We start from the raw sequence: 27,636 nt of genomic DNA on the forward strand, positions 1-27,636 counted from the left end.
TATAGTAGGCTTAAGTGTTCCCCAATCTCTTCACAGGGGTTAGGTATCCCTCTTGTACTTCTCCATCATGTCCTTTATCACACTGGATGCAGGGTATTGTATATTTGCTAGTCTATATCCAGCTCTAGACTATAAGATTTGGAGGGCAAAGACCATATATATCTTTATCATCATTATAGTTCCAACACCTAGACTAGTGCTTGTCCCAGAGAGGGTGCTAAATGAATTTTTATTGGAAGAGTGAATGAACAGGATTTTTAAATTTGGGAATTAAGTTAGTGGGAAGTATGGGAAAGAAAACATACGCAAACCAAGATAAAATTTGTACAAAGTGCATACCATACAGTCATGTATTATTGCTAGAGGTAGACTGCAAATTTCACTCTTAACTGCCTACCAGTGAAAGCAAAGAAAAAATATCAGTGACAAAATTTATAGTGACTGTAGGATTTTAAAAGATAAGCTGCTCAGATGAAGTATAAGTATCACTGTGTTGACTTAAGAGAAATGTCTCCATGGACCCCAACAGAGTGTTACTGGCTTGGCCACAGACAATGTCTAACAGGCCATCTTTATAATAGTGAATGCTATAGGGCTATTTTTTACAATGTCCTTCAATATAGGCTAATCACATACTATAAATTTAAAGTAATTCTATGAGAAGGGAGACCAGAGTAAAGTAATCAAGTGCCCAGAATGCTGATGACCTGGCATAAAATTTAGAATATCCAGTAGTATAAGGTGTGTCCTGAGGCACATGAGTATTTTCTTTCTTTCTTTCTTTCTTTCTTTTTTCTTTTCTTTTCTTTTTTTTTTTTTTTTTTTTTTTTTTTTTGAGACAGAGTCTTGCTCTGTCACCCAGGCTGGAGTGCAGTGATGTGATCCCGGCTCACTGCAATCTCTACCTCCAGGTTCAAGCGATTCTCTTGCCTCAGCCTCCTGAGTAGCTGGGATTATAGGTGTGTGCCACCATGCCCAGCTAATTTTTGTATTTTTAGTAGATACAGGGTTTCACCATGTTGGCCAGGCTGGTTTTGAACTCCTGACCTCAAGTAAGCTACCCGCCTCGGCTTCCCAAAGTGTTGGGATTACAGGCATGAGCCACCACGCCCAGCCACACATGCATATTTCTCATAATATTATCTAAGAGCTCTGTGATCAAGTACATTTGAGAAATACTGCCTACTCAGATTCTTATTTCTTGGATATTTACATGTACATTGACATATACTAATGTTTCAAAAAGTTCTTCAGTAAAGAAACTTTGTCTAATCTAGAGTGTTACCAAAGCAATTTGATCATTTTATCATATACTACCTGTTTACATTTCAGGGAAATTTAAGGATGACACTTTGGGAAACAATCTTCTAGGGAAATTATGGACTGCACGTCTACAGACAACCCTGTATGAATGTTGTTTCTCACAATTAAGTTCTTGATAAGAATCTGTCCACAGAGTGTTCCAAGTGACAGTCACTTGGCAAGAACTTGGAGTGCAGATAATCTGTGCTGTTATTTACAAATGGGCCTTTGACAGTTAACTGAATGGCAGGTCATCTGAGGAAATTAACAGCTTCTACTCAATCTTTGTTTCCATACCCTTCCCAGGGAGATCCCAAGGGAAGCTGAGTATTATGTTAGAAAACAGTCATGACTCCATTCTACTGAAACCCAGTGAAACCATCTCAGTAGAGAACAATCTGAAAATCTAAGCTAGTCTGAACCGCAGTAATAGTATTCTTCCCAAGAACTTCCACGTGCTTCTAGAAGTGGTGAAGAACACACTCCTGTTGTTATTGAAAATAACATCTATTGATAATCTTAATCAATGACTATTCTCTATGGGTTTATGTGCCAATAATTTAGGCTGCTCAGTTTTCTCCATTGAAACTTAAGATTTAAATCACTAGATCATAAAAAAATCATACAATGCATTGCCCCTTCTATCTGGGCAGGCATGCTTCAGATGAACAACAGTGGGAAAATATAATTTCTATGACAAGAGGGAGGAGAAACAAAGTTTATGTCCTGGTATATTCCTTCCTTCTAACTAGCTGACAACTTCCCTCTGTAATAGGTCAGAAAACCGTCAGCTAAATGAGGAACCAGAGAAATACACAGTCCAGATCATCTGAGCTCTTAAGAAAGAGGAGAAAGAACTAACCTTCATTTTTTTGTTACTAATCTCCTTAAAACTTCTAAAATATTTTCTGCTCTAACTTACTAGGCTTCATAGAATCAAGAAAGGTAAAGCATCATATAAAAGTGTCACATAAGTGAGCTAAAAACATTTTACATTTCACTCTAGAGTTCATTATATTTTTGGCAGGAAATTTATCTTCCTAATTATGTTTTACTTATGTTGAAATTAATTTTAATTGGTATTTCCTGTGAACACACTGAGTAGAAAGCAGGAAAGCCTGTCTAAGATTAAAAATTGGCCTTGGATAATCCAAAATTCACACTCATTCTGAGTGATCTCATCTATGCCCACAATTTCACCTATTCCTGATGCTCTGGGGACTTCCACATCAACATCGCTCCTCCAGTCTCATTCCTGAGCTATGCAGTGCATTTGAACAGACTCTCGGGCAACTTCGCCTATATGTTGACATATGCAATGTGAATTCATCTTTCTGGCAATTTCTTACCTCTGTTCCCCTCTCCCTATAATCCCAGCTTCAATGATTAGATCCACCTTCCACCCAACTGCCCAAGTCAAAATCTAGAAGCTTCTCTAGACTCCTTATTCCTACTCACCACCCTTCTTGGGACTAAAATCCTTATCCCTTGGCATGACATTGAAGGGCCTTCACAGTTTAGCCCCATGTTTCCCAATGAAAGCAGTGTTGGCAGTTAGGGCACAACAGTTCTTCTGTTTGCAGGATTGCCCTTCTCATTTCTAGTCCCACCCACTAAATGCCAACAACAATCCCCATTCCCCATCATAACTGGAAAACAAATAAACAAATGTAAAAAGATCATCTACATTTCCTAATGCTACTTGTAAGGTAATACAGCCTCTAGCTGAGAATCACAAGTCTAGCTTTGCCTACCTTTCCAGCCCCATCTCTCCCTGCATTCCTCCATAGACTTGACATTCCAGCCACACTGAATGATTTGCACTTCCTGTGTGTGCTGTGCTCTCTCAAGCCAAGCCTCTGTGCCTTTGCACATTGCCGTTTTCTCTGTCCCTCGTGTCACCCCTCTCCTTACTGAGGGTGATGGCTAATTTTATGTGTCAAGTGGACTGAGCTAAGGAATGCCCAGATAGTGGTAAATCATTCTTTCTGTGTGTATCTGTGAGACTGTCTCTGGAAGGCGTTACTCTCTCTGAGCAGAGAGTAGGCTGAGTAAAGAAAATCCACCCTCACCAATGGGGGTGAGCATAATCCAATCTGTTGAGAACCCAAACAGAACAAAAAGGTGAAGGAGGGGCACATTCTGTCTCTCTTCTTGAGTGAGACATATATCTTTTTCTGCTCGTGGATGTCAGAGCTCCTCATTCTCAGGCCTTTGGACTCTGAGACTTACATCAGCAGCACCCTCTCCTCTCAATTCTCAGAACTTTGGTCTTGGACTGGGAGTTACACCATCAGCTCCCCGGTTAAAATTTGGACTGAATTACACCACCGGCTTTCCTGGTTCTCTAGTTGGCAGATGGCAGATTGTGGAACCTCTTGGCCTTCATAATCATGTGAGCCAATTCCTGTAATAAACTGGTTTTGTTTCTCTGGAGAATCCTGACTAGTACATTGGGCCAACCAAAAATCAATACCTCAAGATTCAATTCAAACCCTTTTGTCCTGGGGAGTCCCCTGTCCACCCTCTACCACAGTAACCTCTTGTCCCTGTAAACTGTAGCTCCCCTTTGGACTGACCTAGACAAACCAAGCTTCAAAATACCTGCCATAGGCTGGGTGTGGTGGCACATACCTGTAATCCCAGCACTTTGGGAGGCCAAGACGTGGGGGATCACTTGAGGTCAGGAGTTCGAGACCAGCCTGGCCAGCATGGCAAAACCCCATCTCTACTAAAATTACAAAAATTAGCCAGGTGTGGTGGCACGTGCCTGTAATCCCAGCTACTCAGGAGGTTGTGGCAGGAGCATCACTTGAACCCAAGAGGCAGAGGCTGCAGTGAGCTGAGATTGTACCACTGCACTCCACACTGCAGCCTGGGTGACAGAGAGAGACTCCGTCTCAAAAAATAAAACCAAACAACAAAATACCTGCCAGGCCCACATCCCACTTTGGGAGAACTGCCCTCTCTGTAGCCCTGCCCTATGTAGATCAGCCCTTTGTAAATACTGTGATATCCTCACAGCTGATGGACCAGGAGTGGTACCTGAAGCAAGGGTGGCCAACCCATAGGCCAGTGCCCTATGATGTGCCCTAGCTTGAAAAGATGAACTGGGTCCATCAGATTCTCTTTCTCTTTCTCTCTTTCTTGGAAATTTCTAGGAAGAAGCACTGTTTCTTCAATTGATTCATACTGTTTGTATGAGTCAATTGTCAGGAGCTGCTATCACTGAGGAAAGGGCCCTAACTCAAGAGTCTATGTGGGCCATGAGAGTGATGGGGAGACCAGCAGTGTCACACAGGTAGCATGTGGACTGGACTCCTCTCCTCTTTTGCTTCACCAGTCCATGGAAACACTGCCAGTAGTATCGGGGGACCCCAAGGAGAAAGAAGCACAGAAAGAAAACAGGGCACCAGGAGAACTGAGCAGCAGAGAGTGAGCCCTATGCGTAGAGACGACACTTGTCCCTGATCTGCCTCCAAAGAGCCTCCCAAACCCAAATGTGACAGGGCTTTATTGTACTGTACTGACCTACAGAGGAAAAAGTAGACTGAAGGGGTAAGCTGTTTCCTAGTTCTGCTTCCACCAATTTCAAACCCCGTGGCCACAGGCAAGTGTTTCTGGAGCACTTTTCTGATCTGTAAAATGGAGGTTCTAGTTTGTCCTCTACTTTAAGACCTGTTCAGTGATTAATTAACTGTATTGTCCTCGGACAAGTCATTTGCAAACTCATAGAGGCCAGTTCCTGCAATTTTAAAATAAAATCAATAAATTTAACTTTGCAAAGAGGTGCAGTAATCAACATAATATATATAGAAAGTGTCTTGTACTATGACTTCTTTTTCCAAACATTGCAAAAATCATAGAAGACATTTTTGTTGGTATCTATAGTTATAAATATGTATATATAGCATATTGATTAGCATTATTCTAAAATCTTACTGAAGTCTGCTGATTTGATGTTACTTAAATCTTATACCAGTTACAGCTCTTCTAGAATTTGTCCAGCAGTTCTCCTGGATTTTACAGGAAAACCCCACACAGCAAAAAACAAACAAACAAACAAACAAAAAAGCCCACCTTACACCTACTTTTATACTATTCTGTAACTGAAGAATTATCATTACAGTTGAGCAGTCTCAAACAAGGGATTGCTATACTTCTAAAAACCATTTATCACTTGCTTTTTATTGCAACACTTTGAAATCCTTCTGCAGGCTATAAATCAGTGCTCTTTTTTCTGCTTACTACCTACTATTTCAGTTTTACTATTAATAATAGCTTTAAAACCCTTATAATAGCTGTGGAACAATTTTTCTGAAACTGCTTATTATATGATTTCCATTAGTAACAGCTGATTTTTTTTCTAATCCTTTTGGACATCTAGAACTCTGAGAGTCCCTGAAGTCTGGGGACTCTTGACCTTTCTCTTTCCCACCATCCAATCAATTATCAAGACCTGTTTTGCCTGTTTTAAAAAATCCCTAAATGAATGCACTGCTATTAACCTAGGCCCAGAACACCAGTACCTCTCACTTGAATGATTACAGCGGTTCCCTAACTGGTCTCCCTACACTCAGTCTCTCGTGACGGTGCTCTGGGTATGCCAGTGAGTAACACAGGCAAGGTATGAATTTCCAATGCCATGGAGCTTTTTTATACTAGTGAGAGAAAGACAAAAAGGGGTTCCTCAAGAAAACCCCAACTTGCAAATTGTCATGAGTGCTATATAGGAAATTAGCAAAGTGCTGAAATAGAGAATATGGGGAGAGGGCATTGTAATTATGAGGTGGTCAGGGAGGACCTCTCTAAGGAGGTGACTTTCAAGGTAAGACTACAAGAGTAAGAATGAGTCAACCAAGTGAAGAGTATGAGCACTGCAGGCAGATGCAAAGGACCCAGGAAGAAAGGCATGTCTTTTTGACTCTAAGAGAAGCCAACTTATTCTCTATGGCAATGAGCAGGGTCAGCACCTCTCCACCCTCCAGCACAGACAACTAAAGTGTGGAAATGAGAAGAAGCATCCTACCTAGATGGATGAATGCCTTTTCTACAATATAAATGTGATTAGGTACTTAAAGAGCTTCATGATTTCCCATAACCCTTAAATGTTCAAGCAATTTAATTTGTAAGAACCTTCACACTCAGGTCCCTACCACTTTCCCACCCTTATCCATACCCATTTTCCTTGTCACCCTGCAATAATCACCTTTTGGTTCCTTGAATGCACCATACTTTTCTGTGTTCAGTACTTGCCTCCTCTGTCCCACTGACTGAACATGATTCCCCTTGCCTTCATTGATGGATCCTTTCTCACTTCACCTTTGAAGCCTCAGCTTAAACATCACTTCTTTCAACAATGCCTCTCATAGCACTGTGTGTCTAATTCCAGTCATGAATTAACTTCAGATCTCTGGGAAGGAACTTCATCGTGTCTTATTACGACTGCCCCTGGTGTGATTAGCATTATATTCATCAACTATTCTTTGGCCGAGGATCCCAAACTGCTCTATGACCAACTCATTGTTTTTAAAACCCTTTTAGAATGCACAGATGAAGTACACTGTACCTTGCCATTACAATATTGAGAATGGCGTGTCTATCTAGGCTCTAATCCAAGGTGGTTACAGATGTACCAGAAGAACACCCTCCTTAAGTCAACCCAGGGACAGAGTATGGCTAGAATAGCTTAAAATTAGCAAAGTCTGTTTGGAGGTTGCAAGCAGTGGAAGGAAGAGAAATTAATCCAGGTTTCTAAGATCACATTCCCAAGCTAAATACAGAAAAAAATATTCTAACATTCACTTCTGACGGCAACCTTTTACAGACAGAATCCAAAGGCTAGGAAGGTGGATTTCAGCTGCTTAAAATCCTGCTACAGTGAAACAATGATTTATATTAATTTTCTTTCACTAAAATTTATATGCAACTAGCCCTCTTCTAAAGCAACTGGTTATCAGAAATATGACAGCATGTTTATATGCCCACATCTTTTTTTTAACCCACTTGGCTTTAGATTGCTTGAGACTAAACCTTGAAATAATATAGAATGTTTGTAGTTCTGAGCAGAAATGCCATAAAGTAATGCAAATTAATCATTTATTAGTCAACCAGTACCTCATGCCTGACAGTTTGCTATATAGCATATGCAGAAAAGACAAATGAGAGTATGATGATGTGTAGCTAGCTGCCTTAGGGGACTCACATGATCTGAGAAGCCTGCCTCCCATCGCTCTGGTAGGAAACCACTTCCATGTTAAATTCCAGAGGTGGCTTATAAAAGATTTTCCTACTGAAATGTCAAGCTTCCTACGCTGGTTCTAAAGCCACCAATCGCATGAACCCTATTTATTTTATGTATATCTGGCTTGTAGTAAGAAAGAATTTGAGATGATATATGTGTATGTGTGCAACAAGATCAAAAGTAAATTAAATAAGGAAGAAGAGGCAGAGATAACAGAGGGTAGAAAAGTAGGATGAAGCTGGGAATGAGGCATCATGTTATTTCCATGTCTTAAGTTTCACAACTATTTGGCAGATTAATTTATATATATATGTATATATATGTGTGTGTGTAATGAGATTTGTTATTATTTCCACATTATATATACCCTTAAAAAAAACAGAAACAAAACCAAAAATCCCTCTTTTTCGAATTGATCAGGTGGACACAGTGGCTTACACCTGTAATCCCAACACTTTGGGAAGCCAAGGTGAGTGGATCATTTGAAGTCCAGAGTTTGAGACCAGCTTGGCCACCATGGTGAAACCCCGTCTTTACTAAATATACAAAAATTAGCCAAGTGTGTTGGTGCCCACCTGTAATCCCAGCTACACAGGAGGCTGAGGCAGGAGAATCACTTGAACCTGGGAGGCAGAGGTTTCAATGAGCCGAGATCGTACCACTGCACTCCAGCCTGGGGCACAGAACAAGACTCTATCTCAAAACAAACAAACAAACCAATAAAATTTATCCATATCTTTTTCTCTAATTTTGTTTGTAAGCACCTAAAAGTAGACTCTCACTGATTCTACTGTCAGCATTTGGTTCATCTAGAGCAAATTTTTTCCAAATTCCTCTATCTATAATAATACAGTCAGTGAATGTAATATTGGTGATATTTTAATAGTACTCTCAATCATCTGAATGACATTCCCTGTTAAGGGGAAAATAAATGAGACACTGTTAGTCAGATAGTTTGTTTCTCCAAACAAAACCCCAAAGCTCCTAATTTATGACAGGTGGGCATCAACCCTAGGCAGAACAGACAACTTCAGTGCTGCCTACAGTGTGGCATCATGTGCTCTATTTCCCATAAGCAGAAGCTCAAAATTGTGGCCAGGTTTAAAGGCACTATAATGGCAATTTCCTAGAAAGTCACTAGGTGGAAGGGATTTTTATTATGTCTTCTTTCACAAAGACCATTGTTCTCTCAACCAAAGCCATCCCCTCCAGTGTACAAGAGTTTTAGATTAAGTATTTGTTCTGATTTTTTCATCACTGCATTTTCCAGATACATTTTTTTTTTCTATTATAGAGAGACTCACTCTTTGTAAGGAGTATGTCAGCACTTTCTCACCAGTTACCCCGAAAGAGGAAATGTACTTGAAATGAGAAGCAGTAATTATTGAAATCTGTCTGCTTCTCACATGCTAGGGCTGTGTTCAGGATACTCTGTTGGTTAAAGATCAGAAGTCAGGTTGCATGTGACCCAGGAAGGTGGAGTCCTCATGGCCATGGAAAAGGTGCTTCTAGAAGCAATGGAAAATTGCTTGAGGGTATTAAGAGTGTGTTGGACAACACTGCCTGATGCGAATAGTATTAAATAGCAATATGAGGACAAAACAAAAGGAAATGATGAAAGCATTTACACTTTAACTATAGGAAATAAGAAAAGAAAGATGTTGTTCCTCCTTTGTATCCCATATCCTGTCAATATCAAGACCCATGAGGCAAGCATGTAGGCCTTAGGGTAGCAGTCTTGGACTGCAGGATTTGGTTCAATGAGCTAAGGAGGCCTTCAGACATTCCATGGTTCGTTTGGGGGTGTTTAATCCCAGCCTAGGGAAGTCTTGTCTAACTGGCTCAAAATACAGGCATTTTCCCCAAGTTTTGTTCTACATCCTTAGTTTCACATTAATTGTTGTCAGCCTACACATTTGAAAAAGGTGATGAGCAAGTCTGTTCCAAGATGGCCAAATAGGAACAGCTCCAGTCTGCAGCTCCCAGCATGATCAACACAGAAGACAGGTGATTTCTGCATTTCCAACTGAGGTACCTGGTCCATCTCACTGGGACTGGTTGGACAGGTACAGCCCATGGAGGGTGAGCTGAAGCAGGGCAGGCTGTCACCTCACCTGGGAAGCACAAGGGGTCAGGGGATTTCCCTTCCCTAGCCAAGGGAAGCCGTGACAGACTGTACCTGGAAAAACGGGACAATTCTGTACAAACACCATGCTTTTCCCACAGTCTTAGCAGCTGGAATACCAGGAGATTCTCTCCTGTGCCTGACTCGGCAAGTCTCACACCCATGGAGCCTTACTCACTGCTAGCGCAGCAGTCTGAGATCAACCTGTGAGGCTGCAGTCTGGCGAGGGGAGGGGTGTCTGCCATTGCTGAGGCTTGAGTAAGTAAACAAAGTGGCCAGGAAGCTTGAACTGGTCAGAGCATACCGCAGCTCAGCAAGGCCTACTGCCTCTATAGACTCCACCTCTGTGGGCAGGGCATAGCTGAACAAAAGGCAACAGAAACTTCTGCAGACTTGAACATCCCTGTCTGACAACTCTGAAGAGAGCAGTGGTTCTCCTAGCACAGCATTTGAGCTCTGAGAACAGACAGACTGCCTCCTCAAGTGGGTCCCTGACCCCTGTGTAGCCTAACTGGGAGACACCTCCCAGTAGAGGCCGACAGACACCTCATACAGGCAAGTGCCCCTCTGGGACAAAGCTTCCAGAAGAAGGATCAGGCAGCAGTATTTGCTGTTCTGCAGCCTCCACTGGTGATACCCAGGCAAACAGGGTCTGGAGTGGACCTCCTGCAAACTCCAACAGACCTGCAGCTGAGGGACCTAACTGTTAAAAGGAAAACTAACAAGGGAATAGCATCAACATCAACAAAAAGGACATCCACACCAAAACCCCATCTGTAGGTCACCAACATCAAAGACCAAAGGTAGATAAAACCACAAAGATGGGGAGAAACCAGAGCAGAAAAGCTGAAAATTCTTAAAACCAGAATGCCTCTTCTCCTCCAAAGGATTGCAGCTCCTTACCAGCAAAGCTGGTAAGCAAAGCTGGATGGAGAATGACTTTGACGAGTTGACAGGAGTAGGCTTCAGAAGGTCAGTAATAACAAACTTGTCTGAGCTAAAGGAGGATGTATGAACCCATCGCAAGGAAGCTAAAACCTTGAAAAAAGATTAGAAGATTAGACGGATGGCTAACTAGAATAAACAGTGTAGAGAAGACCTTAAATGACCTGATGGAGCTGAAAACCATGGCACAAGAACTATGTGATGTATGCACAAGCTTCAGTAGCCAATTTGATCAAGTGGAAGAAAGGGTATCACTGATTGAAGATCAAATTAATGAAATAAAGCGAGTAGAGGAGTTCAGAGAAAAAAGAGTAGAAAGAAACAAACAAAGCCTCCAAGAAATATGGAACTATGTGAAAAGACCAAATCTACATTTGATTGGTGTACTGAAAGTGATGGGGAGAAGGAAACCAAGTTGGGACTCACTCTTCAGGATATTATCCAGGAGAACTTCCCCAACCTAGCAAGGCAGACCAACATTCAAATTCAGAAAATACAGAGAACACCACAAAGATACTCCTCAAGGAGAGCAACCCCAAGGTACATAATTGTCAGATTCACCAAGGTTGAAATGAAGGAAAAAATATTAAGGGCAGCCAGAGAGAAAGGTAGGGTTACCCACAAAGGGAAGCCCATCAAACTAACAGCAGATCTCTTGGCAGAAACCCTACAAACCAGAAGAGAGTGGGGGCCAATATCCAACATTCTTAAAGAAAAGAGTTTTCAACCCAGAATTTCATATCCGGCCAAACTAAGCTTCATAAGTGAAGGAGAAAGAAAATCTGTTACAGATAAGCAAATGCTGAGAGATTTTGTCACCACCAGGCCTGCCTTACAAGAGCTCCCGAAGGAAGCACTAAACATGAAAAGGAATAACTGGTACCAGCCACTGCAAAAACATGCAAAATTGTAAAGACCATCAATGCTATGAAGAAACTGCATCAATTAACAGGCAAAATAACCAGCTAACATCATAATGACAGGATCAAATTCACACATAACAATATTAACCTTAAATGTAAATGGACTAAATGCTCCAATTAAAAGGCACAGATTGGCAAATTGGATAAAGAGCCAAGACCCATCAGTGTGCTGTATTCAGGAGACCCATCTCACAGGCAGAATCACACATAAGCTCAAAATAAAGGGATGGAGGAAGATCTACCAAGCAAATGGAAAACAAAAAAAAAAGCAGACATTGCAATCCTAGTCTCTGATGAAACAGACTTTAAACCAACAAAGATCAAAAGAGACAAAGAAGGCCATTACATAATGGCAAAGGGATCAATTCAACAAGAAGAGCTAACTATCCTAAATATATATGCACCCAACACAGGAGCACCCAGATTCATAAAGCCAGTCCTTAGAGACCAACAAAGAGACTTAGACTCCCATACAATAATAATGGGAGACTTTAACACACCACTGTCAATATTAGATCAATGAGACAGAAGGTTAACAAGGATATCCAGGACTTGAACTCAGTTCTGCACCAAGCAGACCTAATAAACATCTACAGAACTCACCACCCCAAATCAATAGAATATACATTCTTCTCAGCACCACATCGCACTTATTCTAAAATTGACCACATAATTGGAAGTAAAGCACTCCTCAACAAATGGAAAAGAACAGAAATCACAACAAACTGTCTCTCAGTCCACAGTGCAATCAAATTAGAACTCAGGATTAAGAAACTCAAAACCACACAACTACATGGAAACTGAACAACCTGCTCCTGAATGACTACTGGGTAAATAATGAAATGAAGACAGAAATAAAGATGTTCTTTGAAACCAATGAGAACAAAGGCACAATGTACCAGAAACTCTGGGACACATTTAAAGTAGTGTGTAGAGGGAAATTTGTAGAACTAAATGCCCACAAGACAAAGCAGGAAAGATCTAAAATCGACACCCTACCATCACAATTAAAAGAACTAGAGAAGCAAGAGCAAACACATTCAAAAGCTAGCAGAAGGCAAGAAAAACTAAGATCAGAACAGAACTGAAGGAGACAGAGACACAAAAACCCTTCAAAAAAATCAATGAATCCAGGAGCTGGTTTTTTGAAGAGATCAACAAAATTTATAGACTGCTAGCAAGACTAATAAAGAAGAAAAGAGAGAAGAATCAAATAGATGCAATAAAAAATGATAAAAGGGATATCACCACCAATCCCATAGAAATACAAACTACCATCAGAGAATACTATAAACAGCTCTACACAAATAAAATAGAAAATCTAGAAGAAATGGACAAATTCCTGGACACATACACCCTCCCAAGACTAAACCAGGGAGAAGTTGAATCTCTGAATAGACCAGTAACAGGCTCTGAAATTGAGGCAATAATTAATAGCCTACCAATGAAAAAAGTCCAGGACCAGATGGATTCACAGCCGAATTCTACCAGAGGTACAAAGAGGAGCTGGTACCATTCCTTCTGAAACTATTCCAATCAATAGAAAAAGAGGGAATCCTCCCTAACTTGTTTTATGAGGCCAACATCATCCTGATATCAAAGCCTGGCAGAGATAAAACAAAAAACAGAATTTTAGACCAATATCCCTGATGAACATCAATGCGAAAATCTTCAGTAAAATACTGGCAAACCAAATCCAGCAGCACATCAAAAAGCTTATTCACCATGATCAAGTTGGCTTCATCCCTGGGATGCAAGGCTGGTTCAATGTACACAAATCAGTAAACATAATCCATTACATAAACAGAACCAATGACAAAATACACATGACTATCTCAATAGATGCAGAAAACACCTTCGACAAAATTCAACAGCCCTTCATGCTAAACACTCTGAATAAACTAGGTATTGGTGGGACATATCTCAAAATAATAAGAGCTATTTATGACAGACCCACAGCCAATATCACACTGAATGGGCAATAACTGGAAGCATTCCTTTTGAAAACCAGCACAAGACAAGGAATCCCTCTCTCATTACTCCTATTCAACATAGTGTTGGAAGTTCTGGCCAGAGAAATCAGGCAAGAGAAAGAAATAAAGAGTACTCAGTTAGGAAAAGAGGAAGTCGAATCATCCCAGTTTGCAGATGACATGATTGTATATTTAGAAAACCCCATCATCTCAGCCCAAAATCTCCTTAAGCTGATAAGCAACTTCAGCAAAGTCTCAGGATACAAAATCAATGTGCAAAAATCACAAGCATTCCTATATACCAGTAACAGACAAACAGAGAGCCAAATCATGAGTGAACTCCCATTCACAATTGCTACAAAGGGAATAAAATACCTAGGAATCCAACTTACAAGGGATACGAAAGACCTCTTCAAGGAGAACTACAAAGCACACTGCTCAACGAAATAAAAGAGGACACAAACAAATGGAAGAACATTCCATGCTCATGGATAGGAAGAATCAATATCGTAAAAATGGCCATACTGCCCAAGGTAATTTATAGATTCAATGCCATCCCCATCAAGCTACCAATGACTTTCTTCACAGAACTGGAAAAAACTACTTTAAAGTTCATATGGATCCAAAAAAGAACCCACATTGCCGAGACAATCCTAAGCAAAAACAACAAAGTGGGAGGCATCATGCTACCTGACTTCAAACTATACTACAAGGCTACAGTAACCAAAACAGCATGGTACTGGTACCAAAACAGATATATAGACCAATGGAACAGAACAGAGGCCTCAGAAATAACACCACACATCTACAACCATCTGATATTTGACAAACGTGACAAAAACAAGAAATGGGGAAAGGATTTCCTATTTAATAAATGGTGCTGGGGAAACTGGCTAGCCATATGTAGAAAGCTGAAACTGGATCCCTTCATTATATCTTATACAAAAATTAATTCAAAATGGATTAAAGACTTAAATTTAGACCTAAAACCATAAAAACCCTAGAAGAAAACCTAGGCAACACCATTCAGGACATAAGCATGGGTAAGGACTTCATGACTAAAACACCAAAAGCAATGGCAACAAAAGCCAAAATTGACAAACGGAATCTAATTAAACTAAAGAGCTTCTGCACAGCAAAAGAAACTACCATCAGAGTGAATAGGCAACCTACAGAATGGGAGAAAACTTTTGCAATCTACCCATCTGACAAAGAGCTAATATCCAGAATCTACAAAGAACTTAAACAAATTTTCAAGAAAAAAACAACCCCATCAAAAAGTGGGCAAAGGATACGAACAGACATTTCTCAAAAGAAGACATCTATGCAGCCAACAGACATGTGAAAAAATGCTCATCATCACTGATCATCAGAGAAATGCAAATCAAAACCACAATGAGATACCATCTCATGCCAGTTAGAATAGTGATCATTAAAAAGTCAGGAAACAACAGATGCTGGAGAGGATGTGGAGAAACAGGAATGCTTTTGCACTGTTGTTGGAAGTGTAAATTAGTTCAACCATTGTGGAAGACAGTGTGGCGATTCCTCAAGGATCTAGAACCAGAAATACCATTTGACCCAGCGATCCCATTACTGGGTATATACCCAAAGAATTATAAATCATGCTACTATAAAGACACATGCACACATATGTTTATTGTGGCACTATTCACAATAGCAAAGACTTGGAACCAACTCAGATGTCCATCAATGATAGAATGGATTAAGAAAATGTGGCACATATGCACTATGGAATACTATGCAGCCATCAAAAAGGATAAGTTCATGTCCTTTGCAGGGACATGGATGAAGCTGGAAACCATCATTCTCAGCAAACTATCACAAGGCCAGAAAACCAAACACCGCATGTTCTCACTCATAGGTGGGAATTGTACAATGAGAACACTTGGACACAGGGTGGGGAACATCACATACCAGGGCCTGTTGAGGGATCAGGGACTGGAGGAGGGACAGCGTTAGGAGAAATACCTAATGTAAATGACGAGTTGATAGGTGCAGCAAAGCAACATGGCACATGTATTATACCTATGTAACAAACCTGCACGTTGTGCACATGTACCCTAGAACTTAAAGTGTAATTTGAAAAAAGAAAAAGGGGATGAATGGAAGAAGGATGCCAAGGTTGAGAAATGTTCAGATCAAAGATATTTTGCTACGTGTCAAAAGCTATTGATGCTTTTCTTAAAAATCCACAGCATCTCAGCTTACCTGATTGACTGAATGAGACATGACTGAGGATTAAAAATTCACTGGTGTGAACAGGGTACCCAAGCCAACCAAGACAAGTTTTGGGCTTGGACTTACCAGGATGTCTGATATGTCAAAAGCTATTATAAAACCCTTGTTGAGTCAGAGAAGCTTGAATCCTTCAGCTTCAAATTCAGAAGTATGACAAGTCAAATGAGCTTGGACACAAAGTCTGAGGTCCACTTTATTGTATGCCCCTGGGTATAACAAAAAGCAATCCCCTTTTCTTTCTCCCTCCAGGTATGGGAAGTAAATTTCACTAAGTAACAGGAGGTTGTAAGGAAGTAGGATAAGGGAGAGAGTGGATGGGAGTCTCCACTTGGAGGTGAGGTCCATGTAGGGGAACAGCTAAAGCTGTGCTACTGAAGGCTTTCCTACTGTCAGCTCCATTGGCTGGTATGCCCTGTCTGACTCTCTCTGCCTCACCTCAGAGCAGGTACAGGACTCCTATATTCTCACAGCCAGGAGCATCCAAAAGCTGATGGGACCTCATCCAAGTTCTGGCTGCAGGACACTTCCCTCACAAGAGCATCAGCTGTTTCAGCTTATTTTCACCTAACTGTAGAGGGATATAGAAACAGCATAATACAAAATGCTTACACTGTAGAATTTATGATCTAGCTAGTGATGTGGAATAGAGAACAGATGACAATCTATGGTCATGTAAAGTTAATGAGAACAGTACAGACAGTCTAGTCCATACTTGCAAAGTACAATGAAATCAGTCAAGGAAGGTTTCTTGAACACATGAATATTGGGTGCTGCTTTGGAGGATGATTCAGATGGGAGCAGGAGATTCCTTGGGGGTCAAAATGGAACTTGCCAAGGTCAAATCAGGGGAGTGAGGAGGCTCATCCTGCCATGGCACAGAACAGCTGTTTCTGGGATGGAGGCAAAATGGGCTCTGGAAATACACTTCTAGCTCGGCTGGCCAAGTTCAAGATGGAAGTGGGAAGGACATCAAGTTCTAGGCAAGGTGGCTGTCACCCGGTATGAACCCTGAATAATGCTGGCCTGGTTAGGGTAGGGGAGAGGTCTACATTGAGAAACAATAAAAGTAGCAGTCACTGTGGAGGTTAGAAGGTTGGCCTGGCTAAATGAGTTTAGATTTCAAATGATTGACACTAGGAAGCCCATGGAAGTTCTTGAGAGAGAAGTGACATCATGCAAAGGGGTCTAAAGAAGCCAATTCTAATAACTGTGTCCAATGGGTTGAAGAGGAAAGACTATGTGTGTGTAAGGGTAGAAAGGGCACTAGCTCAGAGGTTGTCTTTGTAGCCCAGGAGCACAGTTGTCCATCTGACACTAAAGCAAGTGTTTGCTGATTTGGGACCAAACCACAGGATTAAGCTTTCTGGTATGGTATAGTAGGCATCAGTTTTTCAAGTTAAAAAAAATTGATGCAATCTATTGATCTCTTGCCTCAAGAAATAGGGTAGAAAAAAAAAAAAAACATAGTAGAAAAAAAACACCATTGAGATTGTGGCTGCTCAGGGTCATCCATTATGCCAAATAAAATGTTTTTATAGGGCCTGAAGTTTGCTAAACATGACTGCTAGTGCTCTGTATCCCTGCTGAAATAGAATGTTTATCCAGAGGGGATAAATGACCTCACAAAAAGGTCAATTGTATTAATTAAGAGGGTTCTACTTTTGCTAGAGTGGGCAGTATTTTGGTAAAAAATAACACTATTTCAAAAATAAGCCCCGAGCAGTAAATTTACAGATCCAAGAAAGCAATGACTATATTCCATATATGCAATCAACCCACGTGTAGTCTTGTCACCACACTGTAGCATGCAGCTGATTGACACTCAGCAGGGCACAAAAGCACAAGTGGAGCCAAAGATGTAATGATGAGGGTCTCCAGTGCCTATTTTTGCTTAGACTAGTGATTCTTAGCCCTGGTAGGGGCATCCTAATCTCCTGGGGAGCTTTTCAATGATAGAGGATGCAGGGCCCTTGCCAAAATCTGAATCTCCAATGATGGAGCCTAAATGTATCTATGTGTATGTCATCTTTTTGGGTCCCCCAGAGGACTCTGGCATACTGCTGGAGTTGTGAGCCACTGACTTAGACGGTAAAGCTGAAATTGTCTCCCACAAAATTGCATATGCTTGAGCACGTGCACGCACACACACACACAGACATCTGGGAAGGCCAATCAATCTTGCTCATTTTTTCATACAAACAGAAGTGTTTGTTCACAGATATTCTGGGGATATTGGTGTCTCAGAATCTTTACATTCTTCAACCATTGTAAGATCAGTCTCCAGGATTTTCTTAAACCTGAGTACTATTGTGACATAGGATTCCCAAACACCATGACCTTCTTACAGATAAGTTTTCCTGAGAGTAGATGAGCCCTCCCTCACTGTCCTGTGGGATAACTGGAAGGAAAACCCTTCATTTGCATTCTGTCCTCCGCCCTGCAGTATTCTCTGGAATCCACATTCCTTCCTGATCCCTCTTCCAAGAAATAGGAATGGGGGAGGGAAATAGTCTCTGAGGGAAGAATCTGTGTCCCAGGAACCAAGTCACAGAGGAGCTGCTGAATTCCCTGAGGTAATCTCCATTGAATCAAAACACAAAGAGGGAGGTTAATTCAATTAGCAAGTGATGCCTTCTCCTAGAATAAACTTTTTGGACTAATTTGGGGAGGGAGCCCCGAAGACTGGTACCCACACTGCAAACAGAGAAAATACTGGAAATGCTTAGAGTCTGCCATCTACCTGGCAGTGGCTGTTCACCTTAATATTATTTCTTGAAAAATGGCCAATGTGTTGGACTCTCTAGGACACAGAGCTGTGGTCACAAGATAAAGTACATAGATAAGACATGGAGATATGGAAGGGATAAAAATACTCTTCAGGGAAATGGGGGTCTGCAGTACAAAGGTTGAGAGCTTTAGGGGAACATTTCATGTCCTGGCTTTTAAGTACACTGAAAACACACTTCCTGAAAGAAATGCATCTTGAGAGTATACTCAGCAAGGAGGAAGAAATTCTTATAAGACAGTTTTTGGGAGGAAAGGAAGGTTATTTATTCAAGTCAACATGGTGTTTTGCATGTAATAGAACCAGATAAATATTCGTTAAATTGAAAGTTATTTCAGTATAGATTGTGGTCATGTTTTCATCCTATAATTTGAAAAAGATCCTCAGAATATTAGAGATGAAAAGGATCTCGATATTGTCAAACGTCTTTTCCAGAGCCCCAGTACTTACTCGATTCAGGTGGGATGAGCATCTCACTGAGGGTCTGGGATCTTCCTGCTGGGTCTTCCTTCTGCAGTGGCCCCTGAGCAACCTTGAAGAAGCCCAAAGGCTTGGGCAATCATGGTTTGGAAGCCTTCAGTCTAGCACCTCAGTTTTTACAGATGAGGAAACTAAATTCAAAAAGTGTGAGAGTCTAAGCCAACTGCTCTTTTCACCATATCAAAGTGAGGTTCTGCTAGAGGTTCTGTCCCTTTCTTTTCCACACCTGTGGATATTTTGCCCTGGACTTGTGAAGCAGGAATGCAGTGAAAAGAGTATGGGCTTGGTGATCAGTCAAACCTGGGTTTGAATGTTGGCTGTGCACTTATTTGCCCTATATTCTGGGGCAAATTATTTATTTATATTTTATAGTATATATGTTTTTCTTTTTTAAAGCTTTTTTGAGGTACAGTTGATAGACCTAAACTGCATGCATTTAATGCATACATCTTAATGAGTTTGGACAAATGCATGCACCTGTGATACTATCACCACAACCAAAGTATTAAACATGTCCATCACTTTGAAAAATTTCCTTGTGTTACTTCCGTATGTGTGTATGTGTGTGTGTGTGGTTTTATTTGCTTGTTTGGTAAGAACACTTAATATGAGATTTATCCTCTTAACATATTTTAAAGTGCACAATATTGTGTTGTTAACTATAGGTACTATGTTACGTAATAGATCTCTAGAACTTATTCATCTTGCATAACAGAAACTTTATAATTTAGACAAATTAATCTCACTGAGCCTTTACTTCGTTTATCAAGTGGGGATAAAATTCACATTTTAGGTCTTAGCAATGTGTAAAAAGTGCCTGGTGTGTGATTTGGGCTCAGTATGCATTAACACCATCTTCCAGGCAGGCAATTGAATATTTGAACATAGAGACAAGAGAGGTGGGGGTGCCGTCCTAATAGTAGTAATAATAATGATACATAATACTTAATACTATGCACCAGGTTCTACTCTTGGCACTTCACATAGATTAGCTCATTTAATCTTCAGAACAACCCCATGTAGTAGGTACTATTCTTTAATCCCCATTTTACAAGGAATAACACTGGGGCACAGATTGGTGAAACTACTTGCTCAAGGTCACGAAGCTAACAAGTAGGGAAGTTGGAATGCAAATCCTGATGTGGCTCCGAATCATATTCTCAATCAGCATATACCATGTCTGCAAAGGTGCAGGTAGAAGACAAGAGAGGGCCAAAGTAGGGGGGAAATGGAGATGATGCATGGTTGGTTTGGTGAAAGGAACATGTAGACTTGGCATTAAAAGGCATCTTTCCATGGACAGAAACATCTACAGAGCAGGGAGTTCAGAATTCTAAAGCAGGAAAAACTGCGACCTCTCTTTCTCTGTCTCTCTCCAAATATGTATTCAGTCATGTGCTTCATAACAATGGAATGCATATGCAATGGTGGTCTCATAAGAACATAATGGAGCTGAAAAATTCCTATCACCTAATGATATCGTAGCTGTTGTAACACTGTAGTGCAATGCATTACCTTTTTTCCATGTTTAGATATACGAATACTTACCATTGTGTTATAATTGCCCAGAGTATTCAGTATAGTAACATGCTTTACAGGTTTATAGTCGAGCAGCAATAAGTTACACCGGAGAACCTCAGTGTGTAGTAAGCCATGCCATCTAAGTTTGTGTAAGTGCACTCTACGATGTTCGCATAATGAAGAAATCACATAACAATGCATTTTTTAGAACATATCCCTGTTATTAAGCAGTACCTGATGGTATAGTTTCTATCTATCTATCTATCTATCTATCTATCTATCTATCTATCTATCTATCTTCTATCTATATTTCAGTACTTCAAACTATCATATATTGAGCACTTACTATATGTCAGTACTTTCATGTATTTCCTTATTTAATCTTCACAACAGAATCCTGTGAGATAAGGCTTTTGTCCAGACCTTAAGAGGTAAACTATCTTGCCCACCACCACACACTTAATAAATAGTGGCGCTAGTATTTAAAGCAGCCAGTGGGCTTTAATGCTGTGTGATCTCCAAGTGTTTTTCCCTATACTAGTTATGAAACTACTTTTCATACCCCTTCTTTACTTCCAAATTATTTTTATCTACCAGCACTAAAATAGTGTATCAATGTCAATGGTTATATAAGTCTTCACTTGTGGCCTCCCAGGCCCTATTCTAAGTTTACAAATGACATTTTAATATTTCCTTTTCTAGGGAGAGCCTCTCCTAGTGGGCCACAGTCTCAAACTTCTTTAAACATATGACCTTTGCCCTATTGTCACTCTTTTGTACAGCACCACAGTGGGTCAAATTATCTCCCCTGTCCATAAACAACTGCACTTGTGAAGTAGAAATGACTATTAAAAAGAGTGGTGGGACCCCCGTTGGGAACTCTAATAGGCTTTGCCAGGGACCAGAGAACACTACTATCACATCCATATGTGTCCTCTTACCAGGGTCAGCCTCGTGGAAACAGGCACAATAATAGCTTCAGACAAAAGCCGGGGATGATATCGAACTGACTTTCCCGGGAGAATCCTTTCTCAGAAGGCCATCACATTCTTGATTAGAGGCATTGAGTCAAAGAGGAGGAATGGATGTGAGGTTTTATTTTCCATATTTAAAGCTGGTGAAATTAATTCGTACATGCTCTCCCAGGGCTCTTTATTTTTTTTAACTGAGCCTTTAATTTGATCACTCAAAGTGAGGTGCTCATCCACCACAAAGCTTGTTCCTTTCACTGTGAAGAGTGTAACAGAAAGTATGTTGTTACTGGTATCTATTGTTTAAGCAAGACAGGCAAACTAAAAGCTCTGCAACATCAGTCATATCACCCACCTTCACTTTCATCATAGTTTTACAACTGCATGCTTTTTATTTGACTGATTGGAGGCCAGGTTTACAAAAACTTTTTAAAACATAAAGCAGGTATTTGCACCTGGATTAAAAAGACCATTTGTTTTAAGCTTAGGATGCTAATGATGATGGAAAATAGAAGCATCTTCATTTCTATGGAACACATGAAGCAATTCCACAAGGACATTTTCTATGTGGATCCAGTTTTCTTTTCTGTTGCAATGAATGTAATTTTATTGTCGTGTGTCAAAGTTTATACTCCTGCTGTAAAGCATCTCTTCAACTTTAACAGCATAAGTGAAATCACCCAAGTGTATGGCCTCACTAGTAATATGGCTTTTAAAATATTTAAGCCCTTCTCCTTTATACCCCTTGTCATTAACTGGTAAATTACTAATTTATTTCCTATTAGAATTTATATAGTTTGCAGCAATTAAGAAGAAAGGGATAATTGCTGACAAACCCAGGGCACTATTTAAATCACTTCCTTGTTGACAACATATTTCTCTTTCCTCAAACTGAATGTCACTGAAATCTGATTTGTACAGAACCCTTGTGGACGAGCATGCTGCACCTGTCACCTGGGCGCTAGCATTCTGCTAAGGATCAATTTACATAACCTCATTTAATGGTTCATAAATCATACCCATTAAGCCCAGCTAACAGGAACCAAGGGTTCTAATTTATGCTGCCTTTCATAGCAGAAAATTGGGAGGCTGGAGCCTGTGGATAAAGAACCCAGGTCTTGCCTTTGATTGTTGATTGTGATGGTAAATGTATGGATGATGAGAACAGATTTTCACTTTATTGATTTCCTGCCAAAGCACAGCATGCTTTATTGTGAAAGGGCGCCTTTTGGCAGCAATGCTAAAAGTGGCAGTTGTTTAGGAGCCCTTTGCCAAGATGAGGTCTAAGACAATACAGAGTGGTAAATACTAAAATAATATCAAGATGAAATGTTATTCTGTAAAAGAAAAAATAAGAACCTCTAACCTTTTGGAAATCAGTGACCTTTTCTCCTCAGTAGCGCCCCTCCCCCACAAAAGCATGTACATCCAAGAATCAGGACAAGATGGTTTTAAGAAATGAAAAAAAGCAATGTTTCTATATCCTGTCCTAAGTTACTTGCTGATGGTGGCTCATGCAAAATAATGCAGATGTCTAGAATCCTTCAGATAATGACATTTCAGCCAGCATGCTCTACTGGGCCAAGTCTGTAGACTCCGCACTCTCTCTTCTGCCATGTACTGCTTTTTGGTTGAAAATCCGGAAGAACCATTTTTCTTTCCATTTCATTTTTCCCTTTTAGGTCAAAATATTGTATCCAACTATATATAGTTTTCTGCAAAATGCAATATATAAAAGGTCATCTTCTCACAAGTGCTTGGGCTGGATTTCAAAATAGCAAAAGTGGTTCTAAGATCATTTTCCAGATGAAAAACATCTCTTAAGTATTGCTGAGGCATATTGATTCCCTTCTCTCATCTCAGTTCTGCCCTATAATGGACAATGTATATTCTCATTTTAGCTGGTTCTCAAAATCTTTGTTAAACATGGTGATTTTTTTCTGATAAAATGTAGTGCCTTCTTCCCGCCCCCGCAATCCCCATTTCTCTCCTCAATACAGGCTTTTCTGAAACACTTTGACTTTTATTCCAGGTTGGACGTCACTGAGGATAGTCACTGACATGGATTACAAACACTGTGGACTCTGCCCCACCCCTATCTTTAGATTCTGAACCTGCCCTGTAGAATATTGGTTGGAGCCATGCAGGACAATGGAAGCAAGCTTGGCAATCACTTCTGTCTGCTTTTCTGTCCAACATGAAATGTCTACTATTTTATTACACTGATCCTTCTTCATAAGAAAAAAGTCAATGGTATCTACATCTTCTCTGCTATTTCAGTGGTTTATCTATAGTTAAACAAACCCTACAGCTAGTGCTACGAACAGAATGTAAGTAGACATCTGGAGTTTTAGTGTATCCAGAACAACTTACCTCCACTTTTCTGGTAACAGAACCCTCTTTTCCCAGAGGACTTCATTCTATATGATGATGACATTGGCCCTGCTCTCCAGCACCATCCAAAGGGATAGTGACTGGTTCAGGAATGGGCACTGGACATGACCCTAGGAATTATCTGGAATTGCTATCAGGAAAGACCAGTCTGTTCTCTGGAGTTACTAGTCTGGCAGTGAATAGAGTCTGTCCAAGAAAGGGAAGGAGAGTGGCAGAACTTCACGAATGTCATTTGAGCCTGTGGATCCAGCCATATCTAAAATTAGAGGCACCTCTGAACTTGCCAGCTTAATGAATCCATAGATTCTACCTTTTCTCTTTTTTATTAAGCTAAATTTGGCTGGGTTTCTGTCATGTGAAATGCTAAAAGTTTGACTTAATTCAGAAAGAAACTCAATACACAATAATTGAATAAGTGTGGAAAATTGAGCTTTTTTGTACTAGGAGTGAAAATACAGATTCCAGTCATCATATTGTCAGTAGGTTGCAGTTTTTCTCATTTTAAAAAAGAAAGGGCCATACTAGAGAATGTATAAGGTCCTTCAAATCTACTTTACTCATTCATTTATTCATTCACTCACTTATTTAAAAAATGTTTAATACAGACTATTGACTGGCACTATAGTAAGCACTAGAAACACAGAAATGAACAAAATAGAAAAAAAAATTCTGCCCTCATAGCACTTACATTCAAATTAGTAGTGACAGATAGATAAATAATTAAGTATCAGGAAACAGTTGAAATTTCAAATCGTGCTTCAATTATCTATTACTATATAACAAACCTCCCCAAACTTCATGACTTAAACAAGTATTTGTTATTTTTCCACAATTCCACGGGTCAATAATTAGGACTGAGCTCAACTGAGAGGCTTTTCTGCTGATCTTGCCTGGGGTCACTCATGTGACAGCAGTCATCTGGCAGCTTGGCTGAGGCTGGAGAGTCTAAGATGGTCTCACTCAAGTGCCTGGGGCTTGATGCAGGCTGTCTGCCAGGCCTCTCCCTTGATGTAGCCTCTCATCTTTCAGCATCTAGCCAAGCATCCCAAGAGAGCAAAGGCAGAGTCTGCCAAATCTCTTGAGGCCTAGGCTCTAAAACTCATAAGCATCACTTCCACCACATTCTGTTAGTCCAAATGAGTTACAAGGTCAAATAAGATTCAAGTGATGGGAAATAGATTCCACCTTTTTCTGAGAGGAGCTGCAAAATATGGCCATGTTTTTCAATCCACCACAGGTAGCGTGGCCAGAGAAGTCCTCATTGAAAAAAGTGATCTTTGTATAAACTCCTGAGCTATGCCTGTATCTGGGGGAAGACCATTCCAAGCAGAATGAATGAGTATAAGGACCCAAGGGAGAAGCAGGAATGTATTAGTTCATTCTTGCATTGCTATACATACCTGAGGCTAGGTAATTTATGAAGAAGAGAGGTTTAATTGGCTCATGGTGCTGCAGGATTTACAGGAAGTGTAGTGCTGACACCTGCTTCGGGTGAGGGTTTAGGAAGGTTGCAATTATGGCAGAAGGCAATGGGGAGCCAGTATGACACATGGTGAAAGTGGCAGCAAGAGGGGCAGCAGGAGGTGCCACATACTTTTAAACAACTATATCTTGCATGAACTCAGGATGAGCACTCACTCATTACCAAGGGTAAGGCACTGAGCCATTCATGAGAGATCCACTCCCATAATCCAAACACCTCCCACCAGGCCCCACCTCAAACACTGGGGATTACATTTCAACATGATATTTGCAGGGGAAAAACATCCAAACCATATCAAGTAGGAGATGTGGGAGGCAGAGGAAGAAGGCCAGTGTGGTGGAATGAGCAAGGTAGAAAGTAGAAGCCTATGAGCTCAAAATGATTTTAGGGAGCTGGGCCTTGTAGAGGGTTTTAAGACCTCTGCCTTTGAGTCAAAGGAGAAGCCCCTGGGTTTTTGAGCAAAAGAGTGATATCATTTGACTTACATAGTGGAAAAGGATCGCTCTAACTACTGGGTTTGCAAAGATTAAATGGGTCAAGAGCAGAAGGGAGATCAGTTAGGAGACTATTGCTATGAAACAGGAAAGGGAAGAGAAGATGGTGACATAGCGTAGGTAGCCATGGTGGCAGTAATGAGAAGTGGTCTGTTTCTGGGTCTATAGAATTAATATAATTTGCTGATACAGGGTGTGAAGGAAAGAGAAAAGTTGAGAATTTGTGTAAGGTTCTTAACCTAAGCAGCTGAAAGAATAGAATTGCCATTCATTGCAATGATAAAAACTATAGGAGGAGCAGTTTGGGGAGAGAAGATTGGGAGTTTTGTTTTGGACATGTTGCATTTGCGATGTCTGACAGGGATACCAGTGGTGCTGTTGAGTAAGCAGTGGCTGTTTCATCAGATTATTGTGAACGTCCACTCTAATAGCTTTGAAAAGTATGATCATGAAAAAATGCTCATCATCACTGGCCATCAGAGAAATGCAAATCAAAACCACAATGAGATACCGTCTCACACCATTTAGAATGGTGATCATTAAAAAGTCAGGAAACAACAGGTGCTGGAGAGGATTTGGAGAAATAGGAACACTTTTACACTGTTGATGGGAGTGTAAACTAGTTCAACCATTGTGGAAGACAGTGTGGCAATTCCTCAAGGATCTAGAACTAGAAATACCGTTTGACCCAGAGATCCCATTACTGGGTATATACCCAAAGGATTATAAATCATGCTGCTATAAAGACACGTGCACACGTATGTTTATTGCAGCACTATTCACAATAGCAAAGACTTGGAACCAATCCAAATGCCCATCAGTGACAGACTGGATTAAGAAAATGTGGCACATATACACCATGGAATACTATGCAGCCATAAAAAAGGATGAGTTCATGTCCTTTGTAGGGACATGGATGCAGCTGGAAACCATCATTCTCAGCAAACTATCACAAGGACAAAAAACTAGACACCTCATGTTCTCACTCATAGGTGGGAATTTAACAATGAGAACACTTGGACACAGAAAGGGGAACATCACACACCGGGGCCTGTCGTGGGGTGGAAGGAATGGGGAGGGATAGCATTAGGAGATATACCTAATGTAAATCACGAGTTAATGGGTGCAGCACACCAACATGGCATATGTATACATATGTAACAAATCTTCTCGTTGTGCACATGTACCCTAGAACTTAAATTATAATAATAAAAAAAATTTTTTAAGTATGATCGTCTATGAAATACAATTTTTAAACCATATTCCTATAAACACAGTAGAGCCCATGTGTTTATGTCAGCATTTTCCAAAGGGGCACATCCATCTGTTACAGGTTTCCAGGTACATCTGCCTATATATTTCATAAGCTTTTAAAAACTTGCCAATCACTCTAAAAAATTATCATATTGCAGTTTTTTATTGCCACTCTTTAAAATCAGCATCTGTTGATTTTTTTTTCTTTTAAAATCCTCCTTGTCCAACTATTTCTTTCCCTAGACTTAAATGGGAAAGAAAAAGTAAGGTGAGCCAGTGAAGCATTGTGTTACAGAAGACAAACCCTCCCAGATAGAGGGTAGAGATTTTTCATAGAGATTTGGTACTGTGGATTGTGGCTTATGGGTGCTTATTCTGTGCCAGACTCTTGACTCTTGATAAGCATTGGGGATATGGAAGTCAATAAAATGGTACCTAATCTAAAGGGCTCACATTGTGGTGGAAAAGACAGATGGTAGT

The 27,636-nt window shown here is 40.4% G+C and overlaps 2 non-coding genes across 2 annotated transcripts in view; both read left to right on the forward strand.

Moving 5' to 3' along the window:
* The window catches only part of LOC102116684 (uncharacterized), a 151,768-nt gene that overhangs the window by 76,144 nt on the left and 47,988 nt on the right, over nt 1-27,636 (forward strand). The gene's annotated exons all lie outside the window — the stretch shown is intronic.
* LOC123574814 (U7 small nuclear RNA) lies at nt 5,280-5,340 on the forward strand. Its single transcript, XR_006699998.1, has one exon. It is a non-coding gene; the product is annotated as a U7 small nuclear RNA (small nuclear RNA).

This window comes from Macaca fascicularis, chromosome 7 (assembly GCF_037993035.2).
Source record: "Macaca fascicularis isolate 582-1 chromosome 7, T2T-MFA8v1.1".
NCBI lineage: Eukaryota > Metazoa > Chordata > Mammalia > Primates > Cercopithecidae > Macaca > Macaca fascicularis.